Below are 14,116 nucleotides of genomic sequence, written 5' to 3'. Positions count from 1 at the left end.
TCTCTGTGAGTGAAGTCATCTTTATAAAAGAGCTAGTATTCGGCCTGAACCGCCAGGTGATGAGTATTACTTACATGTCTGTCTTGTATTTGTTTCTTTTTATTTTTACACACGCCTTTCCAATCCCTTACCTTGAGTCTAGCATGCCAAATGTGCTTGCCTTGCTGAAGTTCAGCCTTCCCATTACCCACTAAAGTTCACACTGCAGTGTATGGCATCACAGATTTTTAAGGAAGTAACCTATAGCACTGATAATAAATATTCAAAGGGCACTGATAAGTTTCTCTTCCCTGAAAGTATGTCTCGACTGGGAGAATGCAAGTCTAGTCTCCATATCCACTCAGTACAGATAAAGGAAAACCAGTGGCCTGGGTTGCTGGCAGCCTGCACTGAGTTGGGACTGACGGTCTGTCTGCCAAATGTTTGATTTCAGTATCAACTGCTTCGGCTGTCTGGTCCCCAAAGGTTTTTTTTCTTTATCATCCTTCAGTGTGATGTGATGGAAAAATACTGATAACATGCAGGCATATTAGAGTAGATATGCGAATTTGAACCCCCCATATTATAGAATTTGGCTTCCTTGGGCGCAGGGGACAGTGCCTGGCTTTGGATGAGAATCTGCATTTCCCAAGTCCCAGGAGCGGTCAGGTCTCGTCTCCGAGCTCTTGGCTTGCAGCGCGCGTTGCGGAAGAGGAGTTGTGTGGGGTAGCACATTCGATGCACGTGCAGAAAATCAGTAGCGAGTCTAATTGGTGACTTTGAATGATGGGGGAGCCGGCAGGAGAGAGCAGGAGATAAGATCTTCCATAAACTTGTTTTGTTTAATTCCATGGTTTTGAACATGCGGTCTATCAACTCCTCACGAGCATTTAAATTGCATTTCCGAGTGACACTGAGGGATGCGTTATTAATGCAGGATGGTGGGAGGTGTGTTCACAAATCCGTTTATCAGATAATGGGATTAACACGCATACCTCCCGAGCGCTGCTTTAAAAAACTTACTTCTCAATCTACATATTCAGCAACTACAGCAGCCACATTCCAGCACAACAAATGAAAGTGCTGGACAAGCGTTTTGAAGGCCTTCTCTCACGGTTCCGATAATACGGCGGCAGCGCGGAAGGGGGGACAAGCTCTCCTGCTACCGCGTCGGTTGGAGGACGTGAGCTTCTGAGCTCCTGATAAAGTGAAACAAAGGCAGAGGAGATTGCAGCTGCGTTTGAAGCAGGAACAAGCAACACCGAAACACTGAAGGGCACCGTCCTGGCTGTACCAGCATCTCCTTTGCTTCCAGCGTCAGCGGGAGACAGAATGGGCCCAGGCAGGGAAGGGGAAAGATGCAGATGATTTAAAGACAGAATCAGACCTAAACTTCCCAGTTAAGTTCTGCTGTGTCCTAGATAGGTCTGGCGATGCCACAGCCTATGTCTGTTTGCGTGCACCGGAGTATTATGACTTTTTGTGGGTTTACTTCTTATCCCACCCATATTCTATACTTTTTTCTACTCCCTATTACATTCTTTGTAGTTAACTGCTTTTTTAATATGTAAATTGTGGTGTGATGTGTTCTTTTCCTGAAGTCTCATCTCTAGAAGCAGTTCTTTGAGTTTAGAATATGATCAACCCTGTGTTTTTACTATTGTGAGCGTTTTACGTCTCTTTCACAAGAAAAGTACAAGAAAATGCATCAGAGACGGATTCTCTATGAGAATTAGCAGAACAATGTTCTGCTTGTGCAGGGACATGTGCCTTACTTAGCATGAACTTCTGGGCTGTAGGTAGCCAACCACAAAGTTTCTTGAAAAACTATTTCCATAAGCAAATACAGTTTATTCCAAACTTTATCATCTTTCTCTCTCTCTAAAACATTCCTTGAAGGGGAAAAGAGTATGGTTTTTTTTCAGGAAAAGAATTGCAAGTTTCTCTTCACCTTTGTTGGTAGAGACACAGCCAAAACTCCTCAAGCTGACAGCGCTGAACCTGTAAGTGCTGTAAAGACAACCTGCAGCTTTGTGGCACCAGCCTTTACAGCGCTCTCTTTGCTTGTTTCGTTCTTGCAAAGCAGGGACGAAGGAGCAGTTTCAATATGCAAAGAACATCCCACCATTTGCAGAATGAGCTGGTTTCTGCATCCATAACATCCTGGCTTTGGCAGGAAAGCACTGCTAACCGTTCCCCCCCTACGACTTGCTGCTGCTGCTTCTTACTCCCCTGCTGCAGCTCCTAGCCCAGCCCCATGGTGCTGGCAGTGCGGGCAGGCACGGGGGGAGACATTTCTCACCCTGACTTTGCTGCTGAAGCCAACACAGCCAGCACACTCTAAGTTTAATACTCTCACAGTGCATGTGTTAATGTCCACCTACTGAAGAACATGCACAAATTTAAAGATTAGCAATAACACAGCAACGTATATTGTGAGATAGGATACGGAGTTTTATGGAGGAAAAGGATTAGTAGCTATTTCAAAAAGCTGCTGGAGTAAAGGAAGTGCTGAGATTTTAATAACCTAAGGTATTAAGTTTTTATCTCCATTTTTCTAAAGCTCTGCATCAAGGTTTTTTGGAGCCATAGGGAGGATTTACACACACACATCATCTACTAATGGAACCTGGAAGCCAAGCAGAAACTCTGGGCACCTTGGGACTAGCTGGGCCCAAACCTAGTGCTTCTTCTCATTATACAAGTCCAGGGTGCAGGCTGGGCCATGGCCCTGTTAGGAGTCACGGTTACGTTTTGGCTCCTAACCTTCAAATGTCAAGGTAGCCTGGATCTGTGCAAGTCCAGCACACGAATTTCTCCCTTTGGACCAAGTAGAACGTAGAAGAGTACACACTGTTTACTCTTCTTTTCCTGCTGCAAGGCCAAAATTGGAAAGAATGAGCCTGGTATCAGTACAGGATCCAGAAGAAAACATCTTTATTGCAAGCACTCAGCTGTGACACTTGCAGCATATGACTGTGTGTTCCTTCCATAACGCTTCAGGGATCTTTGCCTTTAAAAAGATTTCTGGTAATGACACTAAAAAAGTGTAACTATTAGAGTACACCAAGCTGCTGCTGTCCATGTTCATGATGAGACTTCCCCTGCTGACTTATCCTCAGGAAAAACCTGTATGCAAAGTGAGAGAAATGGGTTAAAAGACTGTACAGTTTCATGACCCAATGCTGAAGAGAACTGCTCTGACTTCAGGAGCAAAAGATATGTAATATCTTTATGAGGCTAAAATACAATTATTACAGATTAATCCTGTATTAATCATTGGGTTATATCCTGTTACACATGCATTCTGTGTCCAAAGGAACCAATAAGGAAAATTTCTGGGGAAAAATCCTTGTCCGGTTGGATTTTTTTAATTGAAGGTAGACCTTTTGAAGCATCACACGTAATTGAGGTGCTTAGCCGAGTGTCTGGGCCCAGCGAGATAAATAGCGCAGCAGTAAGCAGAGGTGGCAATAGATGAACAAAGAGGGAGAGGAACGCTGGCCGTGGCTGTGCTGGGTTGGCTCTCCACACCCTCCAGCACGGCGTAAACGGGTGCTCCCAGTGCCGCCTGGCAGAGCGGCCTCAGAGGCCTCCATCTACCTCCTCTGTTGGGCCAGCTGAGCAAGGTGCGAGCTGCCGTCGCCACTGCGCCTGCTGGAAAACCCCATCATTGCTTACAGACCTTCGTACCGCCCTCAGAGGACGGCTGCTCGGTTCGTGTTGTCCTGGCTGGGAGAGCCTGGCTACAGGGATACGTTCCCAGAGCCAGCGGGACGCCTGTGCTGTTGGACTTTGTCCTCCTGACGTCCTGCGGGTGCCAGGAGAAGGAGGCCTGCAGAGACTGCGCCCCTGCCTGCGGAGGGCGGGCGGGTTACCGCCCCGGGCTGACGGGGTAGCGTGCAGCCAGACGAACAACAGCTTTGCCTTAGACCTCCTCGGTCCTGCTCGTGTGGTCTGCCTGCGCCGCTCCGCACATGGCCTCTGATGGGGGAGGACTGTAAGCAGCAGTGAGAATACATGAGACGCTCAAGGCGGATATGGCAGGAGCAATGGAGAGTAAAATACGTGTGCAGGGGGCCGAGATCCTTAAATCCTAGCAGGGAGTCACCTTTTCTCTTTTATTTCTAGCCACAGCTTGTTTTCTCAGTTGTGATTATACCCTGACTCCCTCCCAAAGAGAAAAGAGGACATTTACTCCTGGGGAACCAAGCCCGTACCTGGCCTCGTTTCTGCTTCCCCAGCGCACGTCGCTCCCCCCGCCGGGTGGGCAGGGCGGGCCTGCGGCAGGCGGGCTCCCCACTAGATGGTGCCGGAACACCGCCCCGCCGCCCGCCCCGCCGCCCCGCCGCCCCGCCGCCGCCGCTCCGCCGCGCCCCAGCGCTAGCAGCACGCGCCTTTTCCGCTGCTGAAAGCAGCAGCAGCAGCAGCAGCAAGTATTGCTTAGTGGAAAGCCAGAGGCCCGGCGAGCTAATTCCTTGTGAGGATTCCTGAAGTCCCACGCTCGTTTGCAGAGCACCACCGCGTCGGATACGTAGCGAGGCAATGGGCATATGTCTTTCGGTGGTTTTATTTTGGAAGTCTGCAGTGTAGCTGTGTTCCAGCATGCGCTTTGGCTGTATGGTTTGGGAAAGTAACTTCCAAATAGGGCTGGTCTGCGTTCTGGTACAGTGCCGTTTGAGGGCGGCTTGTCCGGGTCGCCGGGCCTCTGGTGATACTGGCATCGGGAGACGGCGCACGCCTGTCGCCAGGCCGTGGTGCACGTTAGCCCTGCAGCTCGGCTACGGTGCGGCTCACGCCAGCGCTAACGCTGACTGCAAATGGTGCCAGGCAGGTACGGAAACGGCACTGTGGGGGCCAAACTGATAGTCGCTGACGTTCTGCGGGAGCCTGATGGGAATGAGAAGTTTAACTGTGTTGCCTGAAAAAAAATCTGATTTTACTGCCCACGAAGAAAAGAAAAAAAACCCATCCCTTTCCTTGTATCTTCCGAAAATCAGCAATAAGCCTACTGGGTATTTGTCTGAGCTTTAAAAGCTGTGTCTGTGCCCTTCTCAACTTTGGCATATGCTAATGTCAACTGGTTTTATACTGAGTATTTGTACTTCCATGAGTGAAATCCTAAAGCTCTCTGAAGGGGAAAGGAGTTTCTGTTAGCAAGGGAATGACCAGCTGCAGAAGCGATTCAGTGCTCGGGGAAGTAAAGCTTAAAGGGAAGCTGCTGCTTTTCCCAGACCTGGGCCTCTCTACATGGCTGAAGGAGTAATAAATCAATCTTTTTAAACAAGCTCACACAAGTGAAAAAATGTGACTGTTTCCCTCCCATGTAGGTAAAAGCTGAGAACTTGTTTATTTAACGGAAATGGTCCTCTCCAAAGATTTGTTTCCCCTATACAGTTAGGGAAACCTGTGTTACTCATCTGTATTAATCTGTGTCTACATTAAATCTGTGAGGTAATACTATGGGGAAGTGATGCGCCTGTGATTCTCAGCAATTCTGACTACAGGACTGAACGCCCTCGGCAGGACTGAGCCCACCTGGCTGGTTCCCGAGAGTCTGTACACATCCAGCTCAGCCTGGGTAGACTGAAACGTCTTGTAAATCACAGTAACACCGACGGGAAGCCTGCGTAACTGGCGGGTGCACTGAGCAAGCACGATTCCTTAGGGAAGCATCAGATAGGAAATATTATTTCCAGGTTATTTTGTTCTAAATCAAAGCTTTAGTTGCTAGGCAATTTATCAGCCTTAAAATTCAAGATGCTTCTCAAGCTGAATTTTACTGATCATCATTAAACTCTGCAGAAGAGGTGTTTTCCCTTCTCCTGAGCAAGAGATTTGGAAACTTGCTGTTGACATAGCAATCATCCTGCTGCAAACGAAGATTTCTGCCAAAACTGCATCAGACATCCTTGAAAGCCCCGGCACGTCTGCGAGCTTGACGCGCGGCTCACCTCGCAGCCTTCCGCAGGCGCCGGCGCAGCTCCGTGTGGGTGTCAGTTTTCCGACTCCGCTTGCGAAGTGCTTAATTGCGCTCGAGCCCCAGACGATCAGCCTGTTGTGCATGTCCTCCCCAGCGAAGGGCGGCCTCGTGACTGGCTCCTGTTACATCAGCTCCCCCAAGGTACCGATGGCAGCGATAAATAACGTGTGCTGGGGACTACCCAAAGTGATGGGTGGCTTTTTAGAGCCTGCCTCTGTCGCAGGCTTCAGTCATAAAAGGCATTGCCTTTTTCCTTCTCTTGTTCTCTGGTTATTTTGAAAGCGTGTTTCATTTCCAAAGCTAATGGCGACATTGCTTGCTTGCCAGTCAGCTGATCGGCCATTGTTCTTTTAAATCGGGGGGATTTAAACTGACACTCTTTAACTGTTCTGGAAAAAATAGACCTTTACACCTGGACTCAAACAGATAATGGCAGTGAGAAATGCCACTCAGTGTTGCAAGAGGGCTGCTTTTAAAATGGTCTGCGGTTGCAGTGGAAAAGGAGGTTGTCTGGCAGCCGGTAACGTAGCGGTCCACCCGATGTTTTGATATGCTGTTACAGCTGGTTTGTCAAGGGCGCCTGAGGAGCCAGCTCGCACCCCAGAAAAGCGAGGGAAAAGTTATCCTGCGAATGCTCAGAAACAAACATATCACCGTTTCAGGGTCATCTCCCCAGTGCTGTTTTGCATTTCCAAGACTCATTTCTGAAGGGAAAAGTACTTGGACAGTATTGTTCAGCTTTGGCGCTTTCAAAAGCATCTCAATGGGTTAGATGCCAGATCAACAAGACTGAGGCTCGCCATATGAACTGAGCATCTGAAAGCCAAGGAGGCAAACGCGTTTAGGACTGAAGTCAGAAAAAGTCCAAGATTTGTTCGAAAGGAGGCAAGAACTCTATCACGTACCCAGAACGCGTCCTCCCCACGGAGCGCACGAGCTGTCAGACAGACATCTCTTGTCCGACTATTTCAAGCATTCTCACACTCCTGGTTTTTTCCTATTTGTATGCACAGAGGGGGACAGAGAAGGGTGCTTCTGTTTTCAAATGAGGCTGGAACGAGAGAGTAGAAGAGCATGCCTAGTGCTCCCAAACCCTTTCTATCTTGCATCTTTCCATCTGCCTGCCTGCAGTAATGATAATACCCACAGGGATTTGCACCTCTCAGCTGGACAGGGGAAGTCCAAGCACGGCAGGGAGAGACACACAGCTTCAGAGCACACCATGAATGTGACTGCCCGGCTCAGGGGAGCACAGACCGGAGATGTCAACTTGAAGAGTTAGAAGGCGGGGAGCAATTCACCCTTGGGGATGAGGATCCAGGTGCAACAGCAGTGCTAAGGATGAATGTGGAAGTCGGAGAGAGTCAGTGAAAAACTCGTAGCCAAAGCCGTGTAGAAGGTTCGTGGGCGCTGGGCTGTGTCTCTTCAAAGGCTGCCATCTCCTCCGGAGGGGAGCGCTTCATCTCGCGATCGGTGCGTTAGCTTGTCAGCCGCATTCATACCCTGCCCTCCCACGCTCAGCAGTGACTTTCTGAACCCTCTAATGCTCCTCTTTTCACATGTATTTCCTTATTATTTTCCTGAGAGATGAATCTCTCTTGTCACTTCACTTCAGGCTATGCTGTAAGTTGTTTTTTTGTTCTGTTATTCTCTGTAAGTGCTGGTGTGTAACTGAGCTGTCACAAGAACAAATCGGCAAAATAATTGTCTGTGACGGGGTATTCACACCATGTAACTCCCAGTGTCTGGCACAGGTACTTAAACTAGCCAGAAAAACTGCTCTGAATCACAGAAAGGCTTTGATTTTTGAATGTGTCGTAGGTCTGAGTGTTACCTCCTCATCTTGTCTTGCCCTCAAGGTCCCTCTCCTACCCCCCCAGTTTGGAGGCAGCCTTTGCATTGCCACTGTGCAAGATGGAGAAGTCATGACAACTGTCTCAACACAAGCCTCCCCCTGGCCCACCACCATAGCCGTGCATACCGGCTCCAATTCACAGCCAGGGACGGGGCTAAGGATCTGATTTAGAGGTAGGGCTGGCTCAGTCCAGATGGGCTGGCGGGGCTCCTGCTGCAGGCTGTCCGCCTGCCCGCGCTGCCTGGATGCTGGGATGGGTCGTGGGTGAGCTCCAGCCTCCAGCTCAGCACTGCAAAGCCAGGCAGAACTGGTGATACTGGGGAAGATGTGAGAAACTGCACTTCTCACATGGGCATCTTATTTAGGCACACAAAATTAGGCTGTCTGATTACATGCTGGTTTGTAATTTGTCCTGTTCTCCCCTCGCTTTGATCTTAGAAGGAACAAAGACTAAATTTTATGAAGTGTGTTCAAGTATTTAACTATGCAATTAGAGGCTGCTATTTGAAAGTCCCACTAATTGCCTGTCTGCACCATTAGCCATTTAAATAGTTTAAAAATCTATCCCCTCAGTACTTGACCCTGTTTCATAGAGCAACCTCCTTCCACTTGGGCACCCAGCCAGTACTCTGGGTGCGAAGGCAAGCGAGTAACGTGGTGCAGGGGATTCTGCCTTTAAAAAAAACAGAGTTTCTCCTGCAGCCGTGGGGTTTCTTTCTCCTCCCATTTCACCTGCAGCCACTGCGTCCTCACTCTTGCAGACAGACTGACTCTAGCCATGAGCAAGGGAAATATGTGGCAGTAACACAGAGTATATCCGTACTGGAAGGGATGGTTAAGAAATACAAACAAAGCCTTAAGGTTCCTTTTCCCCCCACCTAGCCTTTCCCCCACCTTCAAAACTACCGCCCTGCAGAATAGCCAAGGTTGACAACAATTACAATGTCCAAATATGCTGCCTAAACCCGCCATCAGATTACAAGGAAGGCTCCCTCACTGTGTCCCTTGTTCTTAGTCTCCTTCCCTAAGCTGCTGCTGACTATTTTGGAACGCTGACTCAGGCCAGCTCTTCATATAGATGTATTTATATCTATTTTCATACGTGATCGCTTTATGGCTGTCCTCGATAGATTCAAGAAAGCCATCAACCTCAGACAAGATTTATTAAAGGTTTTAAATTAGCAATTTTGTTTAGATAACGTAATGGTTATGTTAACAGTATATACTGATGAGGAGATGATTCTACCCAAGATTCATGTATGAAGATATGTAATTTCAGAGTAGCTCAAAATTTGTAGTTAATACCATGTATAGAGAGACGTAAGGATTTGTGATTGTTCTTAGGTAGACTTTAGTCCTAGAAAACTGCAAGCTACTAGCTAATTATCACTCTTACTAAATGTCTGTCTGAGTGCAGAATACAGCTTATGAGCATTAAAGCTTACACTAATCAAGAAGCAAGATCAACCACTGATGTAGGTCACTTACAGCTGAGGTGATACATAGCTGCTCCTCATTGATGTTACCGCCTGATCATTCATATTGATGAAATAAAAAGTTACAGTTCTACGATCTGAAGTAGGGGAATAATTACATTTTGATTATTAGAAAGTCCGTCACCAGTCCCATTTGCACAAACCCTCAAGCAGATGAAAGGACAGAAAACTAAATGTATTCAATGATGCATCATCTGAATTGTATTGCTTATAAAGAGTACTGGAGCTTCTATATAAAGTCTTAATTGCTGTAATATTGTTATTTTAACCACAATTATTGATTTATATTGCAGAAATACTTAGAGGCATGTAGTCACTGGGCTGTGGGCTGTTGAGGGGGAATCTTTCTATATCTCTCCTTTGCTTCTGCAATGCAGAGATGATCCAACGCTTTTATGGAACAAAGACCTGGGACACACGTCTCAACTGAGCGTCCTAACCGCCATATGATGTAAAACAGCCTCTCTTTCTGTCCCAGCGATTTTTTTTTCATTCACTGAAAAACTGTTTCAGTAGGCAGGCTGCATCCCACAGGACACTGTTGCTTGATAGTCAGAGCTTTCTCCCAGAAGAGAAGTGATGCAGAGTCAGGTCTGCCTTTCCCTCCTGGCCCAGGCTGCTCTCTTCACTTGGTTTCTAAGGATATCCCCCGTTAAGTGCTTAACATGCTTAGAAGAGAGACCTTGGACCGAGGCATGGAAATGAGTAAGAAAGACATTAGAGTAAGTCAAGCAGCTGCAGAGTGACTCCGCATCCTTCTGTGAGCTACTGAGCTGCTAATTCCTACTTACCTTGGTTCCCAGGGCATGCAACTGCATTGTTTTTATGTATTTTTCATATTATGAAAACTGTTGCCTTAGTTTACAAACTTTTGGGCATGTTAATCATCATTTGTAGTTGATATTTATATCCTGGTTCTCCTTTCACTTGTGCTGGTGTAACTGGGGAGTGGTTTGGTGAGAGCAGATCCAGAGCAGATGTAGATCAGCATAGCACTGCTCATTTATAACCGTGGGACACAGTTCATCATAGCTGTAGCTCTGCCCCAGTAGAGTTATACCAAAGTAAAGCATTGTGGTTCAGTTCTTGAATTCAATACCATAATGGACATCTAAAAGCTTAAAAATGGAGGCAAGTACCCCATAGCTGTGAGGTCTAGGGCTACTTAGCACAAGTATAGAAGGAGAATATTGCAGGAAGAATATAAAAGGATTGAGAGTTTATTAAAGCTTAGAAAGTCATTCACACTCCCTCCTTGGATTACTTGGACGTGTATTTTAATACTCTCTTCTTTCTAGTTTAAGTAACATTGAGGTCATGAACCAAAGTAGCAAAAGCAAGAAAGTTCACAGTTAATGGTGATGCTGTCCTTAACTTGCCCTGAGCTGGAAAGGTGCCTTCATGGCACAGCAGAGTAAGGACACGGCAGCAAACTTAACTCATGTTTTGCCTCTGGCAGTGTACAGCACAAGTGTAAAATAACTTAAAAAACTTGGTTTTGGTTGAGAAGCAGGAGCAGTGAACAAATGTCTGAAAGGGGCTGCTAGAGACAGAACCAGTTTCTAATGCTCAGGTCTTCACTTAGTGGTGCTGTCCTGGGTCGGCATCTATGTAATAACGTGGCCAGGGTCACAGAAGCACGCGAAGGCTTGGTCTGCCATTCCTTGCGCTTCCCAGTGATGGTTTTCCATGGAGCGCAGTGAGTACTGGGTTACACCCAAAACTAATTAATTTTCCAGTAGCTTGTTCTAGAAGTTATTTTTAGTTTATCCTGACCTAGCTGCATTGTCATTTTGTTAAGAGCACGTTGATAAAGTAATTCAATCAGACGATGTACTAGTACACAGCAGAATCCATAAAGCAACATCTTGTGTAACAAGAGATGTAACAAGAGTTATCAGGTAGGAGCTATCGTTTCCCTCTGTGGTATTCAGCTCATCGTACGAGATTCCGGGTAACATTAAATGATCGTGTTTCATGGGTTCTGACTAAACACTTGCCAAGGATGATAAACCTTAATTCTTGCTTTTAGCTGTCTCTGGTGTAAGGGCACATCTCTCTTGGAGAAACCCATTCCATTTTCCAAGCCCCTGCACCAGGAGGTTTGCAAAGCAGTCGCTGCCTGAAGATCTTACCATGTGGCAAACAGCCTTTTCTTTCTCCCAGCTCCATTCCTGGACCTGGCTGCAGTTGTTTAGAGACAGCTTTTTGTTTTCCACAGAACTTGGGCTGTTGCTGATCCCAGTATGGAAAGTCACGGTGCAAGTTTTAAGGTGGAAAATTTGGCCTTACTCCTTTTAACAATTTGCTTAGGCTGTGATTTTCAAATCAGACTGCCTAGACGTAGCTCTCTAACAAAAGTCTTTCGAATCCATCTGCAAGGATTTAAGAAGCAATTGCCCACTTGTTGATGTGGCCTTCCTGGCAGGAGATACCACACGTCAAGGAGGGCATGAGCCCCTAATTCAGGGGCTCCAGTTCATGCTGTGGTACCACTGCAGGCAATCTAGATAGATTGATGATTTCTGCTGGATCAGCAGTGGGAATAACAGAGCCTGAAGTTAAGCATCTGCTTGAAGTTATGCGTGATACCAAACTGGCACCTTAAATCTGCACTGAGGCCTCTTAACATAAAGCTGAGTGCCTTGGCAAGCTTATGTCCACATGAATAATAAATCCTGGTGACACAACCCCTTTAAGAAGAGCAGTAAGAGCTGAAGCCTCCTTAGTGGAAGCAATCTGCTTTGTTTTGTTCCAGTGCAGCCAGAATACTTGGAAAACCTTTCCATCATTCTGTGTTCTCTCCTGTTATCAGAGTTTCTAAAACAGTATGGTTCAGTCAACATTCTTTTAACTAGCTTGTTACTTTATCTGGTTAGTCTTTTTAGGAGCTAGCCACTTGCCTAGGGCAGTCTGTGTGGTTTGATTTTATTTTTATTCTGAATGACTGCAGTCATCTGGCTGTTTATGTGAAAGATTAAAGTCTTTAAAAGCCCTGATGGATTTTTTTCACTCCCTCATTCCCATTACATTCCAGGTTTCTGCAAATGCAGACAAACGTACATCACTTTCTTAAAACAAAGGCTATTGTTAAACAGTAAATGAACTAAACTCAACTGGACTTCTACTATAATGACAGACTAACGAGCCAAGTAATTTGAGTGATATAAATAAGAAGTGGCCAGAAAGTGAGGGAGGCTGTAACAGAGTCCATTGTAATAAGAGACTGAGTTTACCGAAGCCTTTCAGCAGAGCGATTATTTGATAAGGAGCCTTATGAGCAAAGGACCTGGGAGAGGGTAATACGGGAATCAGGGGAGTAGCAAGATGGGATTTGAAGTGGGAGGCTTGGTGGAAAGGACAGTATTAAACTGCCTTGCCTCTGAGATGAGGCAGTATGATGCATTTATGGTATGTTGTATATACATCAGTTTTACGGAGCTTGTTCATGGATTTTGGAACATCAGAGTACAGGAACTAAGTGGGCATGGGCACTGGATGTGACACTGGGGGTGTAGCACCAGGTGAGCAGGACACTTTAGGGATTATCATCTATATTTGAAGAATTGAATGGATCTCATTCCACAGCACCAAGCCCTATACAAACATATTCCAGGACAAAGAAATGTTTCTATTACATTGCCTTTCATAACAAGCAGTTAGGCTTGGTATATGGATTTCTTTAAGACAGTGTCTTCCTTGCAGAGCAGCGTGACGTGGTGCGAGACACAGGACCAGACCAGGAAAAGGAAATCCTGCCAAGGTGGGATTATATCCAGGATTTCTATTCATACAGCCTGAGCTGGAGATGTGCTGATAAAGAGTAGTCCCTGCTATCCCTGCATGAGCTCTTCCTTAGCCAATGTTAAACATTTTTCCTAGTGTACTGGCTGCCAACAAGTGGCACAGGATACTATAATGACTTTTCACTCCTGTCTCAGATTTTCCCGACAATGATTTTTGGCTGTGCTTACTTGTGCCTGTGTTGGAAGAAGAGGCTGTAAATCAGAGAGTTTTAGCTGTTCTGTTGTTCAGTTCTGTATTTGGGTTTTAAATAAGTTCGTGCCTATAAAAGTGCCCTTGTTGCTGTCACCTGTGTTTGGCTTCCAAGCTACATACCATCACTGAAATTTATAGATATTGTGCGGCTTACAGATGCTTCGTGGAGATGTTTGAGGAACTGAGACTGTATGTGAGTGGAAACGGTGTTCAGGGCCCAGAAACAAAGAACAGGCAGAGTCAGAGCAGTGTCTTGTGAGCATAATGGCTGGAAGTTTAAAGCCATTTAAAAATGGCTGGAAGAGTCTCCTGAATTATTTTGGGCATTGCAGAGTAAACAATCACGCCCCATTTGTACAGTCTATGACGTGGTAAGAACAGAAATTCATCACCTCAGTCCTGGGATGTCCTTGAGTGGGTTGATGCCATTAAGATTCATATTAGCTTTTCAGTGTGCCGCTGAGCACCGTGAACCAAAGACACGCGGTGCTGGTGAGAATGATCCACAGAGAAGGACCAGTGAATGTCAGACTTAGAGCCAATGTCCCTCTGGGTTTTGCTTTCCCCCAAAGCTGAATATTGTGTCATCCTCTTCTGTTTAGATGCTGAATGCCACCAAGCGATGGTCTCCGCTGCAGGCAGGAAGCGGTCTGTCCTCCCAGGACGTTTCTGAGTTCTCAGAAATGACCAGAGAGCTCTTTGGACCTTGCTGGGGCGAGCAAATAGACATCAATGCTTTTACAAAAATACATACGACAGGCACTTTTTTTTTGTCTTATTCTTCACTGTGCTTTAAACTGAAAA

This window comes from Nipponia nippon, unplaced genomic scaffold, assembly GCF_047370975.1.
Source record: "Nipponia nippon isolate SJK-2023a ecotype South Korea unplaced genomic scaffold, ASM4737097v1 scaffold_7, whole genome shotgun sequence".
NCBI lineage: Eukaryota > Metazoa > Chordata > Aves > Pelecaniformes > Threskiornithidae > Nipponia > Nipponia nippon.
Note: the sequence above shows the minus strand (reverse complement) of the source record.